Consider the following 21303-nt stretch of genomic DNA (forward strand, 5'->3'; position numbering starts at 1 on the left):
AAAAAATGTAAGCTAAAGGGCAAAGTGTGCGTTCAAGAAATGGTGCCAAAATACACACAGTGAAATTTTTGTCTCACTTTTACTTCAGTAATCCATAACTTTCTCTTAACGAAGTAGAAAATTTCGCACATTCGCACAATGCTATGCACACCTAATACTAACGCTGCTTTATCAGCGGCCGTAGCGAAAATGTGCAATTGTTCTTTCCTTTACTAGCTCCAGGCATGCCAGCAAAACCATGTGATGCGACACAAGCCGCAAATTGCAAGAAGGATGGGAAAGACTGCGTCCTCATCGGCGACACAGCGCAATGCGTTCGTGAGTATTGCATGTCAAACACATGCCATAGGTTCCCATTTTTTATGCGAACGTATCTTTCTATGTGGCATCATACTCTCTCATCTGTGTGGCAAGCGTCGCATTATGATTTCTATGCACCTGTTATAATGACTGAAATACAACAGTTACCATTATGACAAAGAAAAAAATGTAAGCTAAAGGGCAAAGTGTGCGTTCTAGAAATGGTGCCAAAAAACACACAGTGAAATTTTTGTCTCACTTTTACTACAGTAATCCATAACTTTCTCTTAACGAAGTAGAAAATTTCGCAGATTCGCACAATGCTATGCACACCTAATACTAACGCTGCTTTATCAGCGGCCATAACAAACATGTGCAATTGTTCTTTCCTTTACTAGCTCCAGGCATGCCAGCGAAACCATGTGATGCGACACAAGCTGCAAATTGCAAGAAGGATGGGAAAGACTGCGTCCTCATCGGCGACACATCGCAATGCGTTCGTGAGTATACCATTTCAAACACTTGCCATAGGTTCCCATTTTTCATGCTAACGTATCTTTCTGTGTGGCATCATACTCTCTCATCTGTGTCGCAAGCGTGGTAGTGTTATGATTTCTAGGCACCTGTTATGATCCCTGAAACACAAGTATTGCCATCATGACAAAGAAAAAAATGTAAGCTAAAGGGGAAAGTGTGCGTTCTAGAAATGGTGCCAAAATACACACAGTGAAATTTTTGTCTCAATTTTACTTGAGTAATCCATAACTTTCTCTTAACGAAATCGAAAATTTCGCAGATTCGCACAATGTTATGCCCACTTAATATTAACGCTGCTTTATCAGCAGCCATAACAAACATGTGCAATTGTTCTTTCCTTTACTAGCTCCAGGCATGCCAGCGAAACCATGTGATGCGACACAAGCCGCAAATTGCAAGAAGGATGGGAAAGACTGCGTCCTCATCGGCGACACATCGCAATGCGTTCGTGAGTATACCATTTCAAACACTTGCCATAGGTTCCCATTTTTTATGCGAACGTATCTTTCTGTGTGGCATCATACTCTCTCATCTGTGTCGCAAGCGTGGTAGTGTTATGATTTCTAGGCACCTGTTATGATCCCTGAAACACAAGTATTGCCATCATGACAAAGAAAAAAATGTAAGCTAAAGGGCAATGTGTGCGTTCTAGAAATGGTGCCAAAATACACACAGTGAAATTTTTGTCTCACTTTTACTTCAGTAATCCATAACTTTCTCTTAACGAAGTAGAAAATTTCGCACATTCGCACAATGCTATGCACACCTAATACTAACGCTGCTTTATCAGCGGCCATAACAAACATGTGCAATTGTTCTTTCCTTTACTAGCTCCAGGCATGCCAGCGAAACCATGTCATGCGACACAAGCCGCAAATTGCAAGAAAGATGGGAAAGACTGCGTCCTCATCGGCGACACAGCGCAATGCGTTCGTGAGTATTCCATGTCAAACATATGCCATAGGTTCCCATTTTTTATGCGAACGTATCTTTCTATGTGGCATCATACTCTCTCATCTGTGTCGCAAGCGTCGTATTGTTATGATTTCTATGCACCCGTTATTATGACTGAAATACAACAGTTACCATTATGACAAAGAAAAAAATGTAAGCTAAAGGGGAAAGTGTGCGTTCTAGAAATGGTGCCAAAATACACACAGTGAAATTTTTGTCTCAATTTTACTTGAGTAATCCATAACTTTCTCTTAACGAAATCGAAAATTTCGCAGATTCGCACAATGTTATGCCCACTTAATATTAACGCTGCTTTATCAGCAGCCATAACAAACATGTGCAATTGTTCGTTCCTTTACTAGCTCCAGGCATGCCAGCAAAACCATGTGATGCGACACGAGCCGCAAATTGCAAGAAGGATGGGAAAGACTGCGTCCTCATCGGCGACACAGCGCAATGCGTTCGTGAGTATTGCACGTCAAACACTTGCCATTTGTTCCCATTTTTTATGCGAACGTATCTTTCTATGTGCCGTCATACTCTCTCATCTGTGTGGCAAGCGTGGCATTATGATTTCTATGCACCTGTTATAATCCCTGAAACACCACAGTTGCAATCATGACAAAGAAAAAAATGTAAGCTAAAGGGCAAAGTGTGCGTTCAAGAAATGGTGCCAAAATACACACAGTGAAATTTTTGTCTCACTTTTACTTCAGTAATCCCTAACTTTCTCTTAAAGAAGTAGAAAATTTCGCACATTCGCACAATGCTATGCACACCTAATACTAACGCTGCTTTATCAGCGGCCGTAGCAAAAATGTGCAATTGTTCTTTCCTTTACTAGCTCCAGGCATGCCAGCGAAACCATGTGATGCGACACAAGCCGCAAATTGCAAGAAGGATGGGAAAGACTGCGTCCTCATCGGCGACACAGCGCAATGCGTTCGTGAGTATTCCATGTCAAACATATGCCATAGGTTCCCATTTTTTATGCGAACGTATCTTTCTATGTGGCATCATACTCTCTCATCTGTGTCGCAAGCGTCGTATTGTTATGATTTCTATGCACCCGTTATTATGACTGAAATACAACAGTTACCATTATGACAAAGAAAAAAATGTAAGCTAAAGGGGAAAGTGTGCGTTCTAGAAATGGTGCCAAAATACACACAGTGAAATTTTTGTCTCAATTTTACTTGAGTAATCCATAACTTTCTCTTAACGAAATCGAAAATTTCGCAGATTCGCACAATGTTATGCCCACTTAATATTAACGCTGCTTTATCAGCAGCCATAACAAACATGTGCAATTGTTCTTTCCTTTACTAGCTCCAGGCATGCCAGCGAAACCATGTGATGCGACACAAGCCGCAAATTGCAAGAAGGATGGGAAAGACTGCGTCCTCATCGGCGACACATCGCAATGCGTTCGTGAGTACACCATTTCAAACACTTGCCATAGGTTCCCATTTTTTATGCGAACGTATCTTTCTGTGTGGCATCATACTCTCTCATCTGTGTCGCAAGCGTGGTAGTGTTATGATTTCTAGGCACCTGTTATGATCCCTGAAACACAAGTATTGCCATCATGACAAAGAAAAAAATGTAAGCTAAAGGGGAAAGTGTGCGTTCTAGAAATGGTGCCAAAATACACACAGTGAAATTTTTGTCTCAATTTTACTTGAGTAATCCATAACTTTCTCTTAACGAAATCGAAAATTTCGCAGATTCGCACAATGTTATGCCCACTTAATATTAACGCTGCTTTATCAGCAGCCATAACAAACATGTGCAATTGTTCTTTCCTTTACTAGCTCCAGGCATGCCAGCGAAACCATGTGATGCGACACAAGCCGCAAATTGCAAGAAGGATGGGAAAGACTGCGTCCTCATCGGCGACACATCGCAATGCGTTCGTGAGTATACCATTTCAAACACTTGCCATAGGTTCCCATTTTTTATGCGAACGTATCTTTCTGTGTGGCATCATACTCTCTCATCTGTGTCGCAAGCGTGGTAGTGTTATGATTTCTAGGCACCTGTTATGATCCCTGAAACACAAGTATTGCCATCATGACAAAGAAAAAAATGTAAGCTAAAGGGCAATGTGTGCGTTCTAGAAATGGTGCCAAAATACACACAGTGAAATTTTTGTCTCACTTTAACTTCAGTAATCCATAACTTTCTCTTAACGAAGTAGAAAATTTCGCACATTCGCACAATGCTATGCACACCTAATACTAACGCTGCTTTATCAGCGGCCATAACAAACATGTGCAATTGTTCTTTCCTTTACTAGCTCCAGGCATGCCAGCGAAACCATGTCATGCGACACAAGCCGCAAATTGCAAGAAAGATGGGAAAGACTGCGTCCTCATCGGCGACACAGCGCAATGCGTTCGTGAGTATTCCATGTCAAACATATGCCATAGGTTCCCATTTTTTATGCGAACGTATCTTTCTATGTGGCATCATACTCTCTCATCTGTGTCGCAAGCGTCGTATTGTTATGATTTCTATGCACCCGTTATTATGACTGAAATACAACAGTTACCATTATGACAAAGAAAAAAATTTAAGCTAAAGGGGAAAGTGTGCGTTCTAGAAATGGTGCCAAAATACACACAGTGAAATTTTTGTCTCAATTTTACTTGAGTAATCCATAACTTTCTCTTAACGAAATCGAAAATTTCGCAGATTCGCACAATGTTATGCCCACTTAATATTAACGCTGCTTTATCAGCAGCCATAACAAACATGTGCAATTGTTCGTTCCTTTACTAGCTCCAGGCATGCCAGCAAAACCATGTGATGCGACACAAGCCGCAAATTGCAAGAAGGATGGGAAAGACTGCGTCCTCATCGGCGACACAGCGCAATGCGTTCGTGAGTATTGCACGTCAAACACTTGCCATTTGTTCCCATTTTTTATGCGAACGTATCTTTCTATGTGCCGTCATACTCTCTCATCTGTGTGGCAAGCGTGGCATTATGATTTCTATGCACCTGTTATAATCCCTGAAACACCACAGTTGCAATCATGACAAAGAAAAAAATGTAAGCTAAAGGGCAAAGTGTGCGTTCAAGAAATGGTGCCAAAATACACACAGTGAAATTTTTGTCTCACTTTTACTTCAGTAATCCCTAACTTTCTCTTAAAGAAGTAGAAAATTTCGCACATTCGCACAATGCTATGCACACCTAATACTAACGCTGCTTTATCAGCGGCCGTAGCAAAAATGTGCAATTGTTCTTTCCTTTACTAGCTCCAGGCATGCCAGCGAAACCATGTGATGCGACACAAGCCGCAAATTGCAAGAAGGATGGGAAAGACTGCGTCCTCATCGGCGACACAGCGCAATGCGTTCGTGAGTATTCCATGTCAAACATATGCCATAGGTTCCCATTTTTTATGCGAACGTATCTTTCTATGTGGCATCATACTCTCTCATCTGTGTCGCAAGCGTCGTATTGTTATGATTTCTATGCACCCGTTATTATGACTGAAATACAACAGTTACCATTATGACAAAGAAAAAAATGTAAGCTAAAGGGGAAAGTGTGCGTTCTAGAAATGGTGCCAAAATACACACAGTGAAATTTTTGTCTCAATTTTACTTGAGTAATCCATAACTTTCTCTTAACGAAATCGAAAATTTCGCAGATTCGCACAATGTTATGCCCACTTAATATTAACGCTGCTTTATCAGCAGCCATAACAAACATGTGCAATTGTTCTTTCCTTTACTAGCTCCAGGCATGCCAGCGAAACCATGTGATGCGACACAAGCCGCAAATTGCAAGAAGGATGGGAAAGACTGCGTCCTCATCGGCGACACATCGCAATGCGTTCGTGAGTACACCATTTCAAACACTTGCCATAGGTTCCCATTTTTTATGCGAACGTATCTTTCTGTGTGGCATCATACTCTCTCATCTGTGTCGCAAGCGTGGTAGTGTTATGATTTCTAGGCACCTGTTATGATCCCTGAAACACAAGTATTGCCATCATGACAAAGAAAAAAATGTAAGCTAAAGGGCAAAGTGTGCGTTCTAGAAATGGTGCCAAAATACACACAGTGAAATTTTTGTCTCACTTTTACTTCAGTAATCCATAACTTTCTCTTAACGAAGTAGAAAATTTAGCAGATTCGCACAATGCTATGCACACCTAATACTAACGCTGCTTTATCAGCGGCCATAACAAACATGTGCAATTGTTCTTTCCTTTACTAGCTCCAGGCATGCCAGCGAAACCATGTCATGCGACACAAGCCGCAAATTGCAAGAAAGATGGGAAAGACTGCGTCCTCATCGGCGACACAGCGCAATGCGTTCGTGAGTATTCCATGTCAAACATATGCCATAGGTTCCCATTTTTTATGCGAACGTATCTTTCTATGTGGCATCATACTCTCTCATCTGTGTCGCAAGCGTCGTATTGTTATGATTTCTATGCACCCGTTATTATGACTGAAATACAACAGTTACCATTATGACAAAGAAAAAAATGTAAGCTAAAGGGGAAAGTGTGCGTTCTAGAAATGGTGCCAAAATACACACAGTGAAATTTTTGTCTCAATTTTACTTGAGTAATCCATAACTTTCTCTTAACGAAATCGAAAATTTCGCAGATTCGCACAATGCTATGCACACCTAATACTAACGCTGCATTATCAGCGACCGTAGCAAACCTGTGCAATTGTTCTTTCCTTTGCTAGCTCCAGGCATGCCAGCGAAACCATGTGATGCGACACAAGCCGCAAATTGCAAGAAGGATGGGAAAGACTGCGTCCTCATCGGGGACACAGCGCAATGCGTTCGTGAGTATAGCATGTCAAACACATGCCATAGGTTCCCATTTTTTATGCGAACGTATCTTTCTATGTGGCATCATACTCTCTCATCTGTGTCGCAAGCGTCGTATTGTTATGATTTCTATGCACCCGTTATTATGACTGAAATACAACAGTTACCATTATGACAAAGAAAAAAATGTAAGCTAAAGGGGAAAGTGTGCGTTCTAGAAATGGTGCCAAAATACACACAGTGAAATTTTTGTCTCAATTTTACTTGAGTAATCCATAACTTTCTCTTAACGAAATCGAAAATTTCGCAGATTCGCACAATGTTATGCCCACTTAATATTAACGCTGCTTTATCAGCAGCCATAACAAACATGTGCAATTGTTCTTTCCTTTACTAGCTCCAGGCATGCCAGCGAAACCATGTGATGCGACACAAGCCGCAAATTGCAAGAAGGATGGGAAAGACTGCGTCCTCATCGGCGACACATCGCAATGCGTTCGTGAGTACACCATTTCAAACACTTGCCATAGGTTCCCATTTTTTATGCGAACGTATCTTTCTGTGTGGCATCATACTCTCTCATCTGTGTCGCAAGCGTGGTAGTGTTATGATTTCTAGGCACCTGTTATGATCCCTGAAACACAAGTATTGCCATCATGACAAAGAAAAAAATGTAAGCTAAAGGGCAAAGTGTGCGTTCTAGAAATGGTGCCAAAATACACACAGTGAAATTTTTGTCTCACTTTTACTTCAGTAATCCATAACTTTCTCTTAACGAAGTAGAAAATTTAGCAGATTCGCACAATGCTATGCACACCTAATACTAACGCTGCTTTATCAGCGGCCATAACAAACATGTGCAATTGTTCTTTCCTTTACTAGCTCCAGGCATGCCAGCGAAACCATGTCATGCGACACAAGCCGCAAATTGCAAGAAAGATGGGAAAGACTGCGTCCTCATCGGCGACACAGCGCAATGCGTTCGTGAGTATTCCATGTCAAACATATGCCATAGGTTCCCATTTTTTATGCGAACGTATCTTTCTATGTGGCATCATACTCTCTCATCTGTGTCGCAAGCGTCGTATTGTTATGATTTCTATGCACCCGTTATTATGACTGAAATACAACAGTTACCATTATGACAAAGAAAAAAATGTAAGCTAAAGGGGAAAGTGTGCGTTCTAGAAATGGTGCCAAAATACACACAGTGAAATTTTTGTCTCAATTTTACTTGAGTAATCCATAACTTTCTCTTAACGAAGTAGAAAATTTCGCACATTCGCACAATGCTATGCACACCTAATACTAACGCTGCTTTATCAGCGGCCATAACAAACATGTGCAATTGTTCTTTCCTTTACTAGCTCCAGGCATGCCAGCGAAACCATGTCATGCGACACAAGCCGCAAATTGCAAGAAAGATGGGAAAGACTGCGTCCTCATCGGCGACACAGCGCAATGCGTTCGTGAGTATTCCATGTCAAACATATGCCATAGGTTCCCATTTTTTATGCGAACGTATCTTTCTATGTGGCATCATACTCTCTCATCTGTGTCGCAAGCGTCGTATTGTTATGATTTCTATGCACCCGTTATTATGACTGAAATACAACAGTTACCATTATGACAAAGAAAAAAATGTAAGCTAAAGGGGAAAGTGTGCGTTCTAGAAATGGTGCCAAAATACACACAGTGAAATTTTTGTCTCAATTTTACTTGAGTAATCCATAACTTTCTCTTAACGAAATCGAAAATTTCGCAGATTCGCACAATGTTATGCCCACTTAATATTAACGCTGCTTTATCAGCAGCCATAACAAACATGTGCAATTGTTCGTTCCTTTACTAGCTCCAGGCATGCCAGCAAAACCATGTGATGCGACACAAGCCGCAAATTGCAAGAAGGATGGGAAAGACTGCGTCCTCATCGGCGACACAGCGCAATGCGTTCGTGAGTATTGCACGTCAAACACTTGCCATTTGTTCCCATTTTTTATGCGAACGTATCTTTCTATGTGCCGTCATACTCTCTCATCTGTGTGGCAAGCGTGGCATTATGATTTCTATGCACCTGTTATAATCCCTGAAACACCACAGTTGCAATCATGACAAAGAAAAAAATGTAAGCTAAAGGGCAAAGTGTGCGTTCAAGAAATGGTGCCAAAATACACACAGTGAAATTTTTGTCTCACTTTTACTTCAGTAATCCCTAACTTTCTCTTAAAGAAGTAGAAAATTTCGCACATTCGCACAATGCTATGCACACCTAATACTAACGCTGCTTTATCAGCGGCCGTAGCAAAAATGTGCAATTGTTCTTTCCTTTACTAGCTCCAGGCATGCCAGCGAAACCATGTGATGCGACACAAGCCGCAAATTGCAAGAAGGATGGGAAAGACTGCGTCCTCATCGGCGACACAGCGCAATGCGTTCGTGAGTATTCCATGTCAAACATATGCCATAGGTTCCCATTTTTTATGCGAACGTATCTTTCTATGTGGCATCATACTCTCTCATCTGTGTCGCAAGCGTCGTATTGTTATGATTTCTATGCACCCGTTATTATGACTGAAATACAACAGTTACCATTATGACAAAGAAAAAAATGTAAGCTAAAGGGGAAAGTGTGCGTTCTAGAAATGGTGCCAAAATACACACAGTGAAATTTTTGTCTCAATTTTACTTGAGTAATCCATAACTTTCTCTTAACGAAATCGAAAATTTCGCAGATTCGCACAATGTTATGCCCACTTAATATTAACGCTGCTTTATCAGCAGCCATAACAAACATGTGCAATTGTTCTTTCCTTTACTAGCTCCAGGCATGCCAGCGAAACCATGTGATGCGACACAAGCCGCAAATTGCAAGAAGGATGGGAAAGACTGCGTCCTCATCGGCGACACATCGCAATGCGTTCGTGAGTACACCATTTCAAACACTTGCCATAGGTTCCCATTTTTTATGCGAACGTATCTTTCTGTGTGGCATCATACTCTCTCATCTGTGTCGCAAGCGTGGTAGTGTTATGATTTCTAGGCACCTGTTATGATCCCTGAAACACAAGTATTGCCATCATGACAAAGAAAAAAATGTAAGCTAAAGGGCAAAGTGTGCGTTCTAGAAATGGTGCCAAAATACACACAGTGAAATTTTTGTCTCACTTTTACTTCAGTAATCCATAACTTTCTCTTAACGAAGTAGAAAATTTAGCAGATTCGCACAATGCTATGCACACCTAATACTAACGCTGCTTTATCAGCGGCCATAACAAACATGTGCAATTGTTCTTTCCTTTACTAGCTCCAGGCATGCCAGCGAAACCATGTCATGCGACACAAGCCGCAAATTGCAAGAAAGATGGGAAAGACTGCGTCCTCATCGGCGACACAGCGCAATGCGTTCGTGAGTATTCCATGTCAAACATATGCCATAGGTTCCCATTTTTTATGCGAACGTATCTTTCTATGTGGCATCATACTCTCTCATCTGTGTCGCAAGCGTCGTATTGTTATGATTTCTATGCACCCGTTATTATGACTGAAATACAACAGTTACCATTATGACAAAGAAAAAAATGTAAGCTAAAGGGGAAAGTGTGCGTTCTAGAAATGGTGCCAAAATACACACAGTGAAATTTTTGTCTCAATTTTACTTGAGTAATCCATAACTTTCTCTTAACGAAATCGAAAATTTCGCAGATTCGCACAATGCTATGCACACCTAATACTAACGCTGCATTATCAGCGACCGTAGCAAACCTGTGCAATTGTTCTTTCCTTTGCTAGCTCCAGGCATGCCAGCGAAACCATGTGATGCGACACAAGCCGCAAATTGCAAGAAGGATGGGAAAGACTGCGTCCTCATCGGGGACACAGCGCAATGCGTTCGTGAGTATAGCATGTCAAACACATGCCATAGGTTCCCATTTTTCATGCGAACGTATCTTTCTGTGATGACATCATACTCTCTCATCTGCGTCGCAAGCGCGGTATGGTTATGATTTCTATGCACCTGTTAGAATCCCTGAAACACCAAAGTTGCCATCATGACAAAGAAAACAATGTAAGCTAAAGGGCAAAGTGTGCGTTCTAGAAATGGTGCCAAAATACACACAGTGAAATTTTTGTCTCACTTTTACTTCAGTAATCCATAACTTTCTCTTAACGAAATAGAAAATTTCGCAGATTCGCACAACGCTATGCACACCTAATACTAACGCTGCTTTATTAGCGGCCGTAGCAAAAATGTGCAATTGTTCTTTCCTTTGCTAGCTCCAGGCATGCCAGCGAAACCATGTGATGCGACACAAGCCGCAAATTGCAAGAAGGATGGGAAAGACTGCGTCCTCATCGGGGACACAGCGCAATGCGTTCGTGAGTATAGCATGTCAAACACATAACATAGGTTCCCATTTTTCATGCTAACGGATCTTTCTATGTGGCATCATACTCTGTCATCTGTGTCGCAAGCGTGGTATGGGTATGATTTCTATGCACCCGTTATAATGTCTGAAATACAACAGTTACCATCATGACAAAGAAAAATATGTAAGCTAAAGGGCAAAGTGTGCGTTCTAGAAATGGTGCCAAAATACACAATGTGAAATTTTTGTTTCACTTTTACTTCAGCAATCCATAACTTTCTCTTAACGAAGTAGAAAATTTCGCAGATTCGCACAACGCTATGCACACCTAATACTAACGCTGCTTTATTAGCGGCCGTAGCAAAAATGTGCAATTGTTCTTTCCTTTACTAGCTCCAGGCATGCCAGCAAAACCATGTGATGCGACACAAGCCGCAAATTGCAAGAAGGATGGGAAAGACTGCGTCCTCATCGGGGACACAGCGCAATGCGTTCGTGAGTATAGCATGTCAAATACATGCCATAGGTTCCCATTTTTTATGCAAACGTATCTTACTGCGTGGCATCATACTCTCTCATCTGTGTCGCAAGCGTGGTATTGTTATGATTTCTATGCACCCCTTATAATGACTGAAACACAACAGTTACCATCATGACAATGAAATAAATGTAAGCTAAAGGGCAAAGTGTGCGTTCTAGAAATGGTGCCAAAATACACACAGTGAAATTTTTGTCTCACTTTTACTTCAGTAATCCAGAACTTTCTCTTAACGAAATAGAAAATTTCGGAGATTCGCACAATGCTATGCACAGCTAATACTAACGCTGCATTATCAGCGACCGTAGCAAACCTGTGCAATTGTTCTTTCCTTTGCTAGCTCCAGGCATGCCAGCGAAACCATGTGATGCGACACAAGCCGCAAATTGCAAGAAGGATGGGAAAGACTGCGTCCTCATCGGGGACACAGCGCAATGCGTTCGTGAGTATAGCATGTCAAACACATGCCATAGGTTCCCATTTTTCATGCGAACGTATCTTTCTGTGATGACATCATACTCTCTCATCTGCGTCGCAAGCGCGGTATGGTTATGATTTCTATGCACCTGTTAGAATCCCTGAAACACCAAAGTTGCCATCATGACAAAGAAAACAATGTAAGCTAAAGGGCAAAGTGTGCGTTCTAGAAATGGTGCCAAAATACACACAGTGAAATTTTTGTCTCACTTTTACTTCAGTAATCCATAACTTTCTCTTAACGAAGTAGAAAATTTCGCACATTCGCACAATGCTATGCACACATAATACTAACGCTGCTTTATCAGCGGCCGTAGCAAAAATGTGCAATTGTTCTTTCCTTTACTAGCTCCAGGCATGCCAGCGAAACCATGTGATGCGACACAAGCCGCAAATTGCAAGAAGGATGGGAAAGACTGCGTCCTCATCGGCGACACATCGCAATGCGTTCGTGAGTATACCATTTCAAACACTTGCCATAGGTTCCCATTTTTCATGCTAACGTATCTTTCTGTGTGGCATCATACTCTCTCATCTGTGTGGCAAGCGTCGCATTATGATTTCTATGCACCTGTTATAATCCCTGAAACACCACAGTTGCAATCATGACAAAGAAAAAGATGTAACCTAAAGGGCAAAGTGTGCGTTCTAGAAATGGTGCCAAAATACACACAGTGAAATTTTTGTCTCACTTTTACTTCAGTAATCCATAACTTTCTCTTAACGAAGTAGAAAATTTCGCACATTCGCACAATGCTATGCACACCTAATACTAACGCTGCTTTATCAGCGGCCATAACAAACATGTGCAATTGTTCTTTCCTTTACTAGCTCCAGGCATGCCAGCGAAACCATGTGATGCGACACAAGCCGCAAATTGCAAGAAGGATGGGAAAGACTGCGTCCTCATCGGCGACACATCGCAATGCGTTCGTGAGTATACCATTTCAAACACTTGCCATAGGTTCCCATTTTTCATGCTAACGTATCTTTCTATGTGGCATCATACTCTCTCATCTGTGTGGCAAGCGTCGCATTATGATTTCTATGCACCTGTTATAATCCCTGAAACACCACAGTTGCAATCATGACAAAGAAAAAGATGTAACCTAAAGGGCAAAGTGTGCGTTCTAGAAATGGTGCCAAAATACACACAGTGAAATTTTTGTCTCACTTTTACTTCAGTAATCCATAACTTTCTCTTAACGAAGTAGAAAATTTCGCACATTCGCACAATGCTATGCACACCTAATACTAACGCTGCTTTATCAGCGGCCATAACAAACATGTGCAATTGTTCTTTCCTTTACTAGCTCCAGGCATGCCAGCGAAACCATGTGATGCGACACAAGCCGCAAATTGCAAGAAGGATGGGAAAGACTGTGTCCTCATCGGCGACACATCGCAATGCGTTCGTGAGTATAGCATGTCAAACACATGCCATAGGTTCCCATTTTTTATGCGAACGTATCTTTCTATGTGGCATCATACTCTCTCATTTGTGTCGCAAGCGTGGTAGTGTTATGATTTCTATGCACCCCTTATAATGACTGAAACACAACAGTTACCATCATGACAATGAAAAAAATGTAAGCTAAAGGGCAAAGTGTGCGTTCTAGAAATGGTGCCAAAATACACACAGTGAAATTTTTGTCTCACTTTTACTTCAGTAATCCATAACTTTCTCTTAACGAAATAGAAAATTTCGCAGATTCGCACAATGCTATGCACACCTAATACTAACGCTGCATTATCAGCGACCGTAGCAAACCTGTGCAATTGTTCTTTCCTTTGCTAGCTCCAGGCATGCCAGCGAAACCATGTGATGCGACACAAGCCGCAAATTGCAAGAAGGATGGGAAAGACTGCGTCCTCATCGGGGACACAGCGCAATGCGTTCGTGAGTATAGCATGTCAAACACATGCCATAGGTTCCCATTTTTCATGCGAACGTATCTTTCTGTGATGACATCATACTCTCTCATGTGCGTCGCAAGCGCGGTATGGTTATGATTTCTATGCACCTGTTAGAATCCCTGAAACACCAAAGTTGCCATCATGACAAAGAAAACAATGTAAGCTAAAGGGCAAAGTGTGCGTTCTAGAAATGGTGTAAAAATACACACAGTGAAATTTTTGTGTCACTTTTACTTCAGTAATCCATAACTTTCTCTTAACGAAGTAGAAAATTTAGCAGATTCGCACAATGCTATGCACACCTAATACTAACGCTGCTTTATCAGCGGCCATAACAAACATGTGCAATTGTTCTTTCCTTTACTAGCTCCAGGCATGCCAGCGAAACCATGTCATGCGACACAAGCCGCAAATTGCAAGAAGGATGGGAAAGACTGCGTCCTCATCGGCGACACATCGCAATGCGTTCGTGAGTATACCATTTCAAACACTTGCCATAGGTTCCCATTTTTTATGCGAACGTATCTTTCTGTGTGGCATCATACTCTCTCATCTGTGTCGCAAGCGTGGTAGTGTTATGATTTCTATGCACCCGTTATTATGACTGAAATACAACAGTTACCATTATGACAAAGAAAAAAATGTAAGCTAAAGGGGAAAGTGTGCGTTCTAGAAATGGTGCCAAAATACACACAGTGAAATTTTTGTCTCAATTTTACTTGAGTAATCCATAACTTTCTCTTAACGAAATCGAAAATTTCGCAGATTCGCACAATGTTATGCCCACTTAATATTAACGCTGCTTTATCAGCAGCCATAACAAACATGTGCAATTGTTCTTTCCTTTACTAGCTCCAGGCATGCCAGCGAAACCATGTGATGCGACACAAGCCGCAAATTGCAAGAAGGATGGGAAAGACTGCGTCCTCATCGGCGACACATCGCAATGCGTTCGTGAGTATACCATTTCAAACACTTGCCATAGGTTCCCATTTTTTATGCGAACGTATCTTTCTGTGTGGCATCATACTCTCTCATCTGTGTCGCAAGCGTGGTAGTGTTATGATTTCTAGGCACCTGTTATGATCCCTGAAACACAAGTATTGCCATCATGACAAAGAAAAAAATGTAAGCTAAAGGGCAATGTGTGCGTTCTAGAAATGGTGCCAAAATACACACAGTGAAATTTTTGTCTCACTTTTACTTCAGTAATCCATAACTTTCTCTTAACGAACTAGAAAATTTAGCAGATTCGCACAATGCTATGCACACCTAATACTAACGCTGCTTTATCAGCAGCCATAGCAAACCTCTGCAATTTTTCTTTCCTTTACTAGCTCCAGGCATGCCAGCAAAACCATGTGATGCGACACAAGCCGCAAATTGCAAGAAGGATGGGAAAGACTGCGTCCTCATCGGTGACACAGCGCAATGCGTTCGTGAGTATACCATTTCAAACACTTGCCATAGGTTCCCATTTTTTATGCGAACGTATCTTTCTGTGTGGCATCATACTCTCTCATCTGTGTCGCAAGCGTGGTAGTGTTATGATTTCTATGCACCCGTTATAATGCCTGAAACACAAGTATTGCCATCATGACAAAGAAAAAAATGTAAGCTAAAGCGCCAAGTGTGCGTTCTAGAGTTGGTGCCAAAATACACACAGTAAAATTTTTGTCTCACTTTTACTTCAGTAATCCATAACTTTCACTTAACGAAGTAGAAAAAATCGCAGATTCGCACATGTTATGCCGACCTAATACTAACGCTGCTTTATCATCGGCCGTAGCAAAAATGTGCAATTGCTCTTTCCTTTACTAGCTCCAGGCATGCCAGCAAAACCATGTGATGCGACACAAACTGCAAATTGCAAGAAGGATGGGAAAGACTGCGTCCTCATCGGCGACACAGCGCAATGCGTTCATGAGTATACCATTTCAAACACTGGCCATAGGTTCCCATTTTTTATGCGAACGTATCTTTCTGTGTGGCATCATACTCTCTCATTTGTGTCGCAAGCGTGGTATTGTTATGATTTCTATGCACCCGTTATAATGCCTGAAACACAGGTATTGCCATCATGACAAAGAATAAATGTAAGCTAAAGCGCCAAGTGTGCGTTCTAGAGTTGGTGCCAAAATACACACAGTAAAATTTTTGTCTGACTTTTACTTCAGTAATCCATAACTTTCACTTAACGAAGTAGAAAAAATCGCAGATTCGCACATGTTATGCCGACCTAATACTAACGCTGCTTTATCATCGGCCGTAGCAAAAATGTGCAATTGCTCTTTCCTTTACTAGCTCCAGGCATGCCAGCGAAACCATGTGATGCGACACAAGCCGCAAATTGCAAGAAGGATGGGAAAGACTGCGTCCTCATCGGCGACACAGCGCAATGCGTTCGTGAGTATACCATTTCAAACACTGGCCATAGGTTCCCATTTTTTATGCGAACGTATCTTTCTGTGTGGCATCATACTCTCTCATTTGTGTCGCAAGCGTGGTATTGTTATGATTTCTATGTACCCGTTATAATGCCTGAAACACAGGTATTGCCATCATGACAAAGAATAAATGTAAGCTAAAGCGCCAAGTGTGCGTTCTAGAGTTGGTGCCAAAATACACACAGTAAAATTTTTGTCTCACTTTTACTTCAGTAATCCATAACTTTCACTTAACGAAGTAGAAAAAATCGCAGATTCGCACATGTTATGCCGACCTAATACTAACGCTGCTTTATCATCGGCCGTAGCAAAAATGTGCAATTGCTCTTTCCTTTACTAGCTCCAGGCATGCCAGCGAAACCATGTGATGCGACACAAGCCGCAAATTGCAAGAAGGATGGGAAAGACTGCGTCCTCATCGGCGACACAGCGCAATGCGTTCGTGAGTATACCATTTCAAACACTGGCCATAGGTTCCCATTTTTTATGCGAACGTATCTTTCTGTGTGGCATCATACTCTCTCATCTGTGTCGCAAGCGTGGTATTGTTATGATTTCTATGCACCCGTTATAATGCCTGAAACACAAGTATTGCCATCATGACAAAGAAAAAAATGTAAGCTAAAGCGCCAAGTGTGCGTTCTAGAGTTGGTGCCAAAATACACACAGTAAAATTTTTGTCTCACTTTTACTTCAGTAATCCATAACTTTCACTTAACGAAGTAGAAAAAATCGCAGATTCGCACATGTTATGCCGACTTAATACTAACGCTGCTTTATCATCGGCCGTAGCAAAAATGTGCAATTGCTCTTTCCTTTACTAGCTCCAGGCATGCCAGCAAAACCATGTGATGCCACACAAGCCGCAAATTGCAAGAAGGATGGGAAAGACTGCGTCCTCATCGGTGACACAGCGCAATGCGTTCGTGAGTATACCATTTCAAACACTGGCCATAGGTTCCCATTTTTTATGCGAACGTATCTTTCTGTGTGGCATCATACTCTCTCATCTGTGTCGCAAGCGTGGTAGTGTTATGATTTCTATGCACCCGTTATAATGCCTGAAACACAAGTATTGCCATCATGACAAAGAAAAAAATGTAAGCTAAAGCGCCAAGTGTGCGTTCTAGAGTTGGTGCCAAAATACACACAGTAAAATTTTTGTCTCACTTTTACTTCAGTAATCCATAACTTTCACTTAACGAAGTAGAAAAAATCGCAGATTCGCACATGTTATGCCGACCTAATACTAACGCTGCTTTATCATCGGCCGTAGCAAAAATGTGCAATTGCTCTTTCCTTTACTAGCTCCAGGCATGCCAGCAAAACCATGTGATGCCACACAAGCCGCAAATTGCAAGAAGGATGGGAAAGACTGCGTCCTCATCGGTGACACAGCGCAATGCGTTCGTGAGTATACCATTTCAAACACTGGCCATAGGTTCCCATTTTTTATGCGAACGTATCTTTCTGTGTGGCATCATACTCTCTCATCTGTGTCGCAAGCGTGGTATTGTTATGATTTCTATGCACCCGTTATAATGCCTGAAACACAAGTATTGCCATCATGACAAAGAAAAAAATGTAAGCTAAAGCGCCAAGTGTGCGTTCTAGAGTTGGTGCCAAAATACACACAGTAAAATTTTTGTCTCACTTTTACTTCAGTAATCCATAACTTTCACTTAACGAAGTAGAAAAAATCGCAGATTCGCACATGTTATGCCGACCTAATACTAACGCTGCTTTATCATCGGCCGTAGCAAAAATGTGCAATTGCTCTTTCCTTTACTAGCTCCAGGCATGCCAGCAAAACCATGTGATGCCACACAAGCCGCAAATTGCAAGAAGGATGGGAAAGACTGCGTCCTCATCGGTGACACAGCGCAATGCGTTCGTGAGTATACCATTTCAAACACTTGCCATAGGTTCCCATTTTTTATGCGAACGTATCTTTCTGTGTGGCATCATACTCTCTCATCTGTGTCGCAAGCGTGGTATTGTTATGATTTCTATGTACCCGTTATAATGCCTGAAACACAAGTATTGCCATCATGACAAAGAATAAATGTAAGCTAAAGCGCCAAGTGTGCGTTCTAGAGTTGGTGCCAAAATACACACAGTAAAATTTTTGTCTCACTTTTACTTCAGTAATCCATAACTTTCACTTAACAAAGTAGAAAAAATCGCAGATTCGCACATGTTATGCCGACCTAATACTAACGCTGCTTTATCATCGGCCGTAGCAAAAATGTGCAATTGCTCTTTCCTTTACTAGCTCCAGGCATGCCAGCGAAACCATGTGATGCGACACAAGCCGCAAATTGCAAGAAGGATGGGAAAGACTGCGTCCTCATCGGCGACACAGCGCAATGCGTTCGTGAGTATACCATTTCAAACACTTGCCATAGGTTCCCATTTTTCATGCTAACGTATCTTTCTGTGTGGCATCATACTCTCTCATTTGTGTCGCAAGCGTGGCATTGTTATGATTCCTATGCACCCGTTTTAATGGCTGAAACACAACAGTTACCATCACGACAAAGAAAAAATGTAAACTAAAGGGCAAAGTGTGTGTTCTAGAAATGGTGCCAAAGTACACACAGTGAAATTTTTGTCTCACTTTTATTTCAGTAATCCAAACCTTTCTGTTAACGAAGTAGAAAATTTCGCAGATTCGCACAATGTTATGCCCACCTAATACTAACGCTGCTTTATCAGCAGCCGTAGCAAAAATGTGCAATTGCTCTTTCCTTTACTAGCTCCAGGCATGCCAGCAAAACCATGTGATGCGACACAAACTGCAAATTGCAAGAAGGATGGGAAAGACTGCGTCCTCATCGGCGACACAGCGCAATGCGTTCGTGAGTATACCATTTCAAACACTTGCCATAGGTTCCCATTTTTCATGCTAACGTATCTTTCTATGTGGCATCATACTCTCTCATCTGTGTGGCAAGCGTTGCATTATGATTTCTATGCACCTGTTATAATGCCTGAAACACAGGTATTGCCATCATGACAAAGAATAAATGTAAGCTAAAGCGCCAAGTGTGCGTTCTAGAGTTGGTGCCAAAATACACACAGTAAAATTTTTGTCTCACTTTTACTTCAGTAATCCATAACTTTCACTTAACGAAGTAGAAAAAATCGCAGATTCGCACATGTTATGCCGACCTAATACTAACGCTGCTTTATCATCGGCCGTAGCAAAAATGTGCAATTGCTCTTTCCTTTACTAGCTCCAGGCATGCCAGCGAAACCATGTGATGCGACACAAGCCGCAAATTGCAAGAAGGATGGGAAAGACTGCGTCCTCATCGGCGACACAGCGCAATGCGTTCGTGAGTATACCATTTCAAACACTGGCCATAGGTTCCCATTTTTTATGCGAACGTATCTTTCTGTGTGGCATCATACTCTCTCATTTGTGTCGCAAGCGTGGTATTGTTATGATTTCTATGTACCCGTTATAATGCCTGAAACACAGGTATTGCCATCATGACAAAGAATAAATGTAAGCTAAAGCGCCAAGTGTGCGTTCTAGAGTTGGTGCCAAAATACACACAGTAAAATTTTTGTCTCACTTTTACTTCAGTAATCCATAACTTTCACTTAACGAAGTAGAAAAAATCGCAGATTCGCACATGTTATGCCGACCTAATACTAACGCTGCTTTATCATCGGCCGTAGCAAAAATGTGCAATTGCTCTTTCCTTTACTAGCTCCAGGCATGCCAGCGAAACCATGTGATGCGACACAAGCCGCAAATTGCAAGAAGGATGGGAAAGACTGCGTCCTCATCGGCGACACAGCGCAATGCGTTCGTGAGTATACCATTTCAAACACTGGCCATAGGTTCCCATTTTTTATGCGAACGTATCTTTCTGTGTGGCATCATACTCTCTCATCTGTGTCGCAAGCGTGGTATTGTTATGATTTCTATGCACCCGTTATAATGCCTGAAACACAAGTATTGCCATCATGACAAAGAAAAAAATGTAAGCTAAAGCGCCAAGTGTGCGTTCTAGAGTTGGTGCCAAAATACACACAGTAAAATTTTTGTCTCACTTTTACTTCAGTAATCCATAACTTTCACTTAACGAAGTAGAAAAAATCGCAGATTCGCACATGTTATGCCGACTTAATACTAACGCTGCTTTATCATCGGCCGTAGCAAAAATGTGCAATTGCTCTTTCCTTTACTAGCTCCAGGCATGCCAGCAAAACCATGTGATGCCACACAAGCCGCAAATTGCAAGAAGGATGGGAAAGACTGCGTCCTCATCAGTGACACAGCGCAATGCGTTCGTGAGTATACCATTTCAAACACTGGCCATAGGTTCCCATTTTTTATGCGAACGTATCTTTCTGTGTGGCATCATACTCTCTCATCTGTGTCGCAAGCGTGGTAGTGTTATGATTTCTATGCACCCGTTATAATGCCTGAAACACAAGTATTGCCATCATGACAAAGAAAAAAATGTAAGCTAAAGCGCCAAGTGTGCGTTCTAGAGTTGGTGCCAAAATACACACAGTAAAATTTTTGTCTCACTTTTACTTCAGTAATCCATAACTTTCACTTAACGAAGTAGAAAAAATCGCAGATTCGCACATGTTATGCCGACCTAATACTAACGCTGCTTTATCATCGGCCGTAGCAAAAATGTGCAATTGCTCTTTCCTTTACTAGCTCCAGGCATGCCAGCAAAACCATGTGATGCCACACAAGCCGCAAATTGCAAGAAGGATGGGAAAGACTGCGTCCTCATCGGTGACACAGCGCAATGCGTTCGTGAGTATACCATTTCAAACACTGGCCATAGGTTCCCATTTTTTATGCGAACGTATCTTTCTGTGTGGCATCATACTCTCTCATCTGTGTCGCAAGCGTGGTATTGTTATGATTTCTATGCACCCGTTATAATGCCTGAAACACAAGTATTGCCATCATGACAAA

General features: G+C 41.7%; 1 protein-coding gene and 2 long non-coding RNA genes across 3 annotated transcripts in view; all 3 read left to right on the top strand.

Annotated features, from left to right (window-relative positions):
• Positions 1-21303, top strand: part of LOC129386524 (uncharacterized) — a 127203-nt gene that overhangs the window by 103391 nt on the left and 2509 nt on the right. The gene's annotated exons all lie outside the window — the stretch shown is intronic.
• LOC129386491 (uncharacterized) lies at positions 7004-8063 on the top strand. The gene is made up of 3 exons (XR_008613868.1): positions 7004-7099; positions 7483-7584; positions 7968-8063. It is a non-coding gene; the product is annotated as an uncharacterized lncRNA (long non-coding RNA).
• On the top strand, positions 17176-18234 carry LOC140212929 (uncharacterized). Its single transcript, XR_011889917.1, has 3 exons — positions 17176-17272; positions 17655-17756; positions 18139-18234. It is a non-coding gene; the product is annotated as an uncharacterized lncRNA (long non-coding RNA).

Source organism: Dermacentor andersoni, chromosome 8 (genome assembly GCF_023375885.2).
Source record: "Dermacentor andersoni chromosome 8, qqDerAnde1_hic_scaffold, whole genome shotgun sequence".
NCBI classification, from domain to species: domain Eukaryota; kingdom Metazoa; phylum Arthropoda; class Arachnida; order Ixodida; family Ixodidae; genus Dermacentor; species Dermacentor andersoni.